Source organism: Cryptomeria japonica, chromosome 3, assembly GCF_030272615.1.
Source record: "Cryptomeria japonica chromosome 3, Sugi_1.0, whole genome shotgun sequence".
Classification (NCBI taxonomy): domain Eukaryota; kingdom Viridiplantae; phylum Streptophyta; class Pinopsida; order Cupressales; family Cupressaceae; genus Cryptomeria; species Cryptomeria japonica.
This window is the reverse complement of record NC_081407.1, coordinates 146,039,896-146,048,733: the sequence shown is the minus strand read 5'-3', so window position 1 is coordinate 146,048,733 and position 8,838 is coordinate 146,039,896. Positions and strand designations below refer to the sequence as shown.

The 8,838-nt window shown below is 33.4% G+C and overlaps 1 long non-coding RNA gene across 1 annotated transcript; it reads right to left on the bottom strand.

Moving 5' to 3' along the window:
- Positions 1-6,787: 6,787 nt before the first annotated feature.
- On the bottom strand, positions 6,788-7,427 carry LOC131037824 (uncharacterized). Its single transcript, XR_009104308.2, has 3 exons — positions 7,395-7,427; positions 6,994-7,294; positions 6,788-6,876 (listed from the first exon to the last, which is right to left on the bottom strand). It is a non-coding gene; the product is annotated as an uncharacterized LOC131037824 (long non-coding RNA).
- Between the last annotated feature and the right edge of the window lie 1,411 nt (positions 7,428-8,838).

Below are 8,838 nucleotides of genomic sequence, written 5' to 3'. Positions count from 1 at the left end.
CCCATCTCTTACATCTTGATGCATTGTAACATAAAAATTTATGGTTTTATCTTGTTTTGTGTGATTTTATGTAAATAATGTCATTTTGGACCATTAGAGATCATATGGAATCATTTCATGAAGTTTTAGGCTAATATGGTAAAAGATGTAAAAATTGCTCATTTGTTGTCAATCACTCAAAGTGTGAAAAATTATCAAAATTTGGCATCATTTTTCTCGATGCTAGTGACACATAATAACGATTCATCTGATCTTATGGGGTCATGTTATGGCACTCTAAAAAATCCTCTCACGGTTTAGGTAGACTCGGATCCAATTGCTCGTGGTGACACTTTCTTGGTTGCGACAAAAAGTGTCACATGAGTTCGACGAAAAGTTGCACAATGCCCCATCTTTCAATCCACTTGTCATGGCACTGAATCATCAGCTCGAACGCATCTAAGTGGCCGATTTTACACTAGGAATGCCTTCGTTCCTCTATCGAACTCACCCGATCAATGTGGGCCACACCCTAGCAGCGAAATCACTTAAGTGCTCAAGTTGCTCAAAGTTCTCAATATTCGGCATCGCGTTTCTTAGCACCCATTAATCATAAGAACAAGTTGTCTGATCGTACGGGGTCATGTTATGGCACACTAAACAAACCTCTCTCAGTTTAGGTAGACTTGTATCCAATTGCTCGTGGTGACACTTTCTCGGTTGCGACAAAAACCGTTAGATGAGTTCAATGAAAAGTTGCACAATGCCCCATCTTTCAATCCACTTGTCGCAGCACTGAACCATCAACTCATATGCGTTGGGGTGGTCAGGCTTATGCTAAGAATGTCTTCATTTTTCTCTCCAACTCATCCAATTGTTGCAGGCCACACCCTAGTAGCAAAATCACTTAAGTGCGTGCATTAGATGAATAGAAGTGTATGGGGTATGCAATTTTTTTAGAATGGGTATTGGTAAAATGGTGTCTTACATTGTCTAATTTTGGTTCTTTCCATGTTTCCTTTATATAGTCTTATTTTGACTATAACTATTGAATTTGTGTTCGTCTCCATAAGCTTGTGTCTTGGATTACAAACACATATTTAGGTTCAAAGCTTAAGTAACAATAAACTTTGTGCAATTATTCATTTAATCATTTTGTACTGCAATTATGGATAACCATGATAAATGATTTGGATTAACCAAAAAGATACAAATTCATACAACATTGTATATCGTTAAAACTACCAAATATATCCAATACAAACAAATAGGCTTGCCAAAAGCCATATGGACATAGAATGTCATGTATTCATAAAACAAAACATATGTTCAAAATTGATATAAAGGCATACAACATGATATCAAATAAAGTCAAATAGGAGCTTGCCAAAAGCCATATGGACATAGAATATCACATATTTGTAATACAAAACATATGTTCAAAATTCTCATATAGGCATACAACATGGTATCCAATAAAGTCAAATAGGAGCTTTCCAAAAGCCATATGGACATAGAATGTCACATATTTATAATATAAAACATATCTTCAAAATTCCCATGTAGGCATACAACATAGGACCCTATTCTATCCATTTCCCTCTAGGGGAAGGAAACAGATCACGAGACATCTTTGCCTATTGAGGGGATGGACATGTATATGATGTAGGTGTCTTTCAAGTACGCCCACTCGACCTCCTCTCCAGACATTTTTGTAACTCCACCTGATACAATGAAAATAATGATGTTAGCATATACAAAAATTGAATTTTAGAATGACACATAATAGAATAGTCACTTACCGCATACAAATAATCATGATGTTCATCCACAACAGGGGCACGTTCATGATTTGGAGTGACAAGCCCCTCTTGTAAGCATCACAATATAAATTAAACTAAATACAAGTGTAGTTAAAATTTTCAATAACATATTATTAAGATAACAAATGTAATGCTAAATTTACTAAATTTACAAATATGTCTCATACTTCTGTCCTACAACAACACCGCGCTCCATTGATGCACGGACAACAGGAGGAGTCTTTGATGTCAACATCTGAAAATTAAACAAAGTATATTGATTAATCGCCAAAACTATCTATATTATTTAATAACAACATTAAAGATAAATTGCTTACCTTGGTGAAAGATTGTTGATGAAATACACTGCGAGGTGTTGATGTTGAAGCTTTAGCATCAAACTATTTGACATCCAAAATTAGTAATTAGAAAATCATTCACATAAGGTTCAACTATCTACATATAATAATTATATTTCTTCACTCATTGTATACATGTGGAGTCGACGAAGTCGTGAAAAAGGGTGCTGCAGAAATGTTGCTAGTATTGTGAACACTTTGACTTTGATTTTTTATCATAATAATTTACTAATTTAGATATATTCTCAAATTTTGATATAAGATTTAATAAAAATAATGAAATAAACTTGTAATGAAATTGACCTAGGTATCAATGCCAAATGTTTCGTTCAGCAAGGATTCTGTCATGACAATATTCTCTATAGCAAACTCCACTCATGTACGTGCATTCTCAAAACTATCAGGATCATAAGTGCAAAGAGAACCACAAGATCGACAAAAATGAGCTGGAAATCGATGCCTAGAAGAATCACCATCATCACTCGCATCACCCTCTACTAGAGGCCTAGCATACTATATAAGGGTCTGAGTGAGTGAGCTAATGGAGTCTAGAGTTTTGATCTCAATATTCTCCTTCACAATGGAAGGAATAATAACATGCTCCACCATAGGTCTAGCCAAGGGTCTTGGTGGGAGATTTGGGCCACGTTGTGCACCCTCTCTATCATGTGAGGAACCCCCACCTCTACCTTGGAAATCTAGAAAATCAAAATAGTTTGGGATCTCATTAAGGACAAACTCACAGTATAGTTTTCTCAAAAAGTATTGGGGTACCTCATGATTATTGCATGGGGGCTGATCCAATACCATCCACCACCTATCCCAAAAAAAATTCTTAATCCCTTCATGATGACACCAATGAATAGGGAATCTCCTACATTCAAGGTGTAAAGGTTGATTCGTTCAAGGGTTCGTAAAAAGAGCACACAAGTCAAATTTATTAATTTTCTTTTTCTTCACTGCCACATATGATAATTTGTCAGCATAAAATTATTTTTGTTCTTCCTTCTTACTGGACCAAAAATTTATTTGCTCACTCACAAATTGTATGTGAGATACAATAGATTGCAAAGATCTGGCAAGGTTTGTCCTATGGGAGTTTGTTCCAGTGGGATCTTTTAGCCTTGTGATTAAACCTTCAAGCTCTTTTTGGCTATTTTCTATTTGACCTAATAGGTTTTCTTGTGTACCTATGGGATGTCTAGGGATTGTAGGAGGTTCTTGATGTGGTTCTTCTTCAATATGGTCTTCATGAGGAGGTGATTGAGTGTTTTCAACATTTCCTTGTCTAATCTCATTTCTTGATAATGAAAATAAATTTAAATCAATAAACCTAGTTTAATCTTCAAATTAATAAAAAATGACAATAAGAAAACAAAAATACATACGTCTTTGATCTCTTCGATGGCGTGGTGGCATTTTGATGAGAGACGGACAACTTAGTGCCCAATATCAAGCTTCTACAAAGGGCGAGTGCAAGAAAATGGCACCCCAAATCGCCAAAACGCGGGTTTGAGAATGCAGAATGCATCCAAAATGTGGACTTAGCTTTTTTTAAAGTTTGAAAAGGTCATAAGGCGCACGCCCTATAATGCGTGCGTCTTATGACCATTTTTTATTTTTTTTGAAGTGTGGCACCTTTTTGGTACCATAACTTCGTGCATATACCCTGTACATATACATATACATATACATGTATATGTATATGTATGTGTATATATATATTTGTATGCATATGTATGTATGTATGTATGTATGTATGTATGTATGTAGGCCTGTATGTATGTATGTATGTATGTATGTATGTATGTATGTGTGTGTGTATGTCTGTATGTATGTGTGTGTGTATGTGTGTGTGTGTGTACACATACATATATACATACATATATATCCAACTATATTGAACACAAGAAAAAAAATCAATGAAACACAAATCCCAAATCTAAAACCAAATACCAAATCTATGACATATCTTGTGGTAGAACCCTACTTATCAAAATTGAACTTGACACAAAAACTTGATAAAAATCTAAGAGACTCAACAATTTCAGCAAAGCATGATATATATTTAAAAAAATTTGAAATAATCGATTTTTTTGAAAAGAATGGCCTAGACGTACCAAGTCTAGAAAAACCAAAGTTGTACTGACACAAATACAAATACAACTATGAATACAGTATCAGATATAGATAGGGTCTTTTTTTAAGAACCCCAATATGGATATGGTTGGATATGACATTCATAAAAAACACATACACATATATTTAACATAATTTTCTAAGTTATTAGAGGAAATTTTCATTAATTCAAAAGTAATATAGACACATAATTTCTACATAAAAAATTATAAGTTGATTTTACAATTTACAATATACAAATGTAGTAGAGTTGCACTGGAAGATAACCCAAAAAAAGGGATGCTGAAATAGAGAAACATTTCATTTGTATTTCTCATTTGGTGTAGGTTTTCTTTATACCAATTTTCTTATAAAAAATTACATGAATGAAGATTTTTTTAATTTAGGAAGATTTACCTCAAAATTTACAAAAATCAAATCACATAATATCTGGCATAGTTGGAAAATCAAGGGTTTTTGTTTACATTTGGTACAATATCTGACATGTATTTGGTGTATCTGATATGTAACTATTTTGGATATGGGGATACGCATGCCCAAGGAGGGATAAAGAAGTGTCTGGCTACATTGGGTAAAACAAGTTGCATGGTGTCATTCTTTGACTTGGGACAAAGAGATTTATGATGGGACAATGCCATATTTGCATTCAAGTAGCTGGGGTCATTACTAGGGAGAAATTAACTAATAATTTATTCTATTTTATTAATTAATATACGAAGAGCTTGATGGGACAACACCATATTTGCATTCAAGTAGTTGAGGTCATTACTAGGGAGAAATTAACTAATAATTTATTCTATTTTATTAATTAATATACGAAGAGCTTGAAGGATAGAACTAAAATATAAAATTAAATAATGAAATAATTCATTCCTTTTATGGTTATACTAGTCCTAAATAATTAACTAGGTTTTAATGACCAATTTTTAGTAGCTAATTCATAAATTATAAAAATAATTAGGTATTTAAATTTTACTAAATGCAAGTATTTTATTGAATTTCAGAGACAAAGAGACATTGGGACAGTGTTGGATTATTGCATCTTTAATATAGGGACATGTTTGGTCTATTGGTGTGAACTCAAATGAATGCATTTTTTTGGTTGAGTTCTAAATTTGTAGTCTAACCTTACTCCCATTGATATGTATAGGAACTTTACATGTCTTATCCCTATCATTCTAATACAAAATCCTTAAAATATATTTTTTTTACAAAAGAAAACCCTCTTCCTTAAGAAATGACTTCAATATTGTAATACCTTTTGATTAAATTTTTAATATAAGATCAAATTGATATTTTTTTTATTATATAAACTTGAATTAGGCATGTAGGAGTCACATAAAATGACATCAAGTGCAAATTCTAGTTACATAAGGTACATTGAATCCTTCATAAAAGATATTAATTTTCATGAATAACCAAAAAATCTTCTATTCATTATTTTATAAATTGTAACTAAGTTCAATTTACATATATTAAAAAAGTTAATATGATTATTACGATCAAACATAAGCTACCAATGGCCTACATAGACTTAAACATCACTAACATTACCTCACTCATCCTTTATAGCCAAAGATTATCCCAAAGCCATACTAGGAATCAATCCCAAATTAAGTATATTAGCAATTTATTTTAGGCAATTAAACTTATCCATGAAATGATTAAAGTCATCTAAAAAGAAGTCATGAAAGGCTTCATTCTAGTTATTAATGATCCCTAAAACATCTTCATGAAGCATAAAAAGCTTTGATTGCCATAAATAGAATTATTGCACAACTATGTGCCCATGTAATATTGAGAACATTCTTTTTTTCCTATGGAAATTCTGGGTCAAGGAATGGTGAAACCACGATTTCTTTCAAACTAACTCATAGTGTTCAACCCATATCCTTTGCCAAAATCCATATTCGAGGTAACTAGATGTGCAAGTCAGAATTAATAAATAAATAAATAAATAAATGTATTTTACAAATTGCTCTAGGACCTTACTAGCGTCCTCGCTACTTTACTTTTGCATGTTTGATTCTCACTACTCTCTACCTCCACCCTTTTCTCTCACTCTTTTATTGCCTTGCCTATTCTCACTACTCTCTACCTCCACCCTTTTCAGATTCGTGGGAACGAAGATGCAAAGCTTTATCATAGCAAATCTTGTATTGATGCATGACAACCAAAAAATATAGTCATTTCACAAATCATCCTTTTTGTATCTTGCGAACAAGGAAAAAATGATTACTGCCTAAGTAAACAATAAACAAATATGCAAAAGTAGGAAATGATTCAAGCAACCGATCTTGAACTCATATGCCAATTATCAAACACTATTGACAACATGTAGACTGTCTTATAACACCAAAAATAAAATAATAATTCTTAATGCCTTTTCAACTCCCATTTGAAGATTATGTGACAAAATAATAACCAACCTATCTGTGAATAAGGCAAAGAAAACAGAATAACACATCCACTTCTCTCAGAAATGGATATTTAATTTATTTTTTCCTTAAAATAATGTAGAACGACATTATAAAAACGTAGTAATCGTAATATTTCTAATCTTTGGAACCTCTGGACCAAGTCTGATGCGTCACACTCTGTACATACGAAAACAAAAGCAAGAAAAAAAACATTAAAATATCAGCTTGCAAAAATTGCCGAGTCCAACATTATACATTTTAATGTAAATGATAGATAGGTAGATGGAATGTTACTGCTCATATTCGACGTTAATTTTGTTGGCAGAGGAATGAGCAATGTGAGAAAACGCATCGGCAGATAAATGGAAAGTTGCATCGCCATTATCACAGGCAGAGGAAGAGCAGTAATCCAGAATCTTTATGACAAGTGATCTTTCTCTGCATGGATTAACTCTTTCATTACTCGTTCCGCTCAAACATCTTATTCTGTACTTCCTTCCACAGGCAGCCTGGTTGTCCCAAATTGCGTCATTAGCCGCTCCAAAAAGATTGCCTGCTGGAAATTGCCTCTGATCGTATCCATAGCATGAAGTTGCTACAAATCCCAAACAAAAAATCAAACTACCAGAATTAGGGTTACCAAACAGTTGATATCAGTGCTTTGCAACATCATTTATAGTATTGATGACACTTACGGACATATGGGGGACCATAAAAGGTTGCTGTACTCTGTTAGGGCAGAAATGTAAATGAAATGACAAAAATAAAATGAAACACTTTTCGATTAGTATTCAAGAAGTACTTGTTGCATAATAAAGGCAGCGAACAGTTTGCACAGTTACACAAAAACTGTCAGATGGAACAAATAAGTTATAACTGTACAAAAACTAATAAAATCAAACAAAACTAAAATTAACCTAAAATTACTAAGTTTTAACCTAAAGATTAATACATTAACATCTCCCCCTTAATCTGAAGGAGTTAAACCTATCATTTCATGAAATTTTTCAAACTTAACACGACCCAATGCTTTGGTAAGTATATCTGCAGGTTGGTCTGTAGTAGCACAATATTGAAGGGAGATACTGCCATCTTTCACATAGTGCCGAATAAAATGAAACTTGGTGTTGATATGTTTGGTATGATCATGAAACACTGGGTTCTTAGCCATTTTTATAGTAGATTGTTTGTCAATAAAGAGTGGTGTGGAAGAAGCTTGTGGTGCCTGCAAATCTGCAAGAATTCTTCGAAGCCATAAGATTTCTCTAGTTGCCTCAGATGCTGCTATATATTCTGCTTCTGCAGAAGAGAGAGTTGGGACTGGTTGTTTTTTAGATTTCCAAGAGATTACAGCAAAACCAAGAGACATTAAGTAACCAGATGTAGATTTTCCATCATCCATATCACCTGCATAATCTGAATCTGAATAACTAAGCAAAGAAAATTTTGATATCTTGGAGTATTTAAGCCCATAGTTTTGAGTGCCTTGTAGATATCGAAGAACCCGTTTGGCTGCTAACCAATGAGTTTCTCTAGGTTGTTGCATAAATCGTGACAAAACTCCAACAGAAAAAGAAATATCAGGTCGAGTAGTTGTAGCATAAATCAAACTGCCAACTAGTTGCCTATAAGAAGTTGCATCAACCAAATCAGAGGAATCATTAAATGAAAGTTTGAGATTTTGCTCCATAGGAGTGCTGAGAGGCTTGCAATCAGCCATACCAAACTTTTTGAGAAGATCACCAATATATTTTTGTTGACTGATGAAGATAGATTGGGGGTTTTGAATCACCTCAATTCCCAAATAGTAATGAAGATGACCCAAATCAGTCATATCAAAACCTTGCTGCAATCCTTCTTTTACATTTTGAATATTAGCCTCACTAGTTCCAGTGATAAATAAATCATCCACATAAACAATAAGATAGACAATAGTACCATCAATCTGTTTAACAAAAAGAGTTGCATCATCAAATTCAAAGTGATGAAAATTCAACTGCAAGAGATGCTCAGTAAGTTTTTCATACCAGGCTCGTGGGGCTTGTTTTAAACCATACAATGATTTTATAAGCTTGCATACCTTGTCCTCTTTACCAGGAACTTCAAAGCCTTCAGGTTGAGTCATATATACTATTTCTT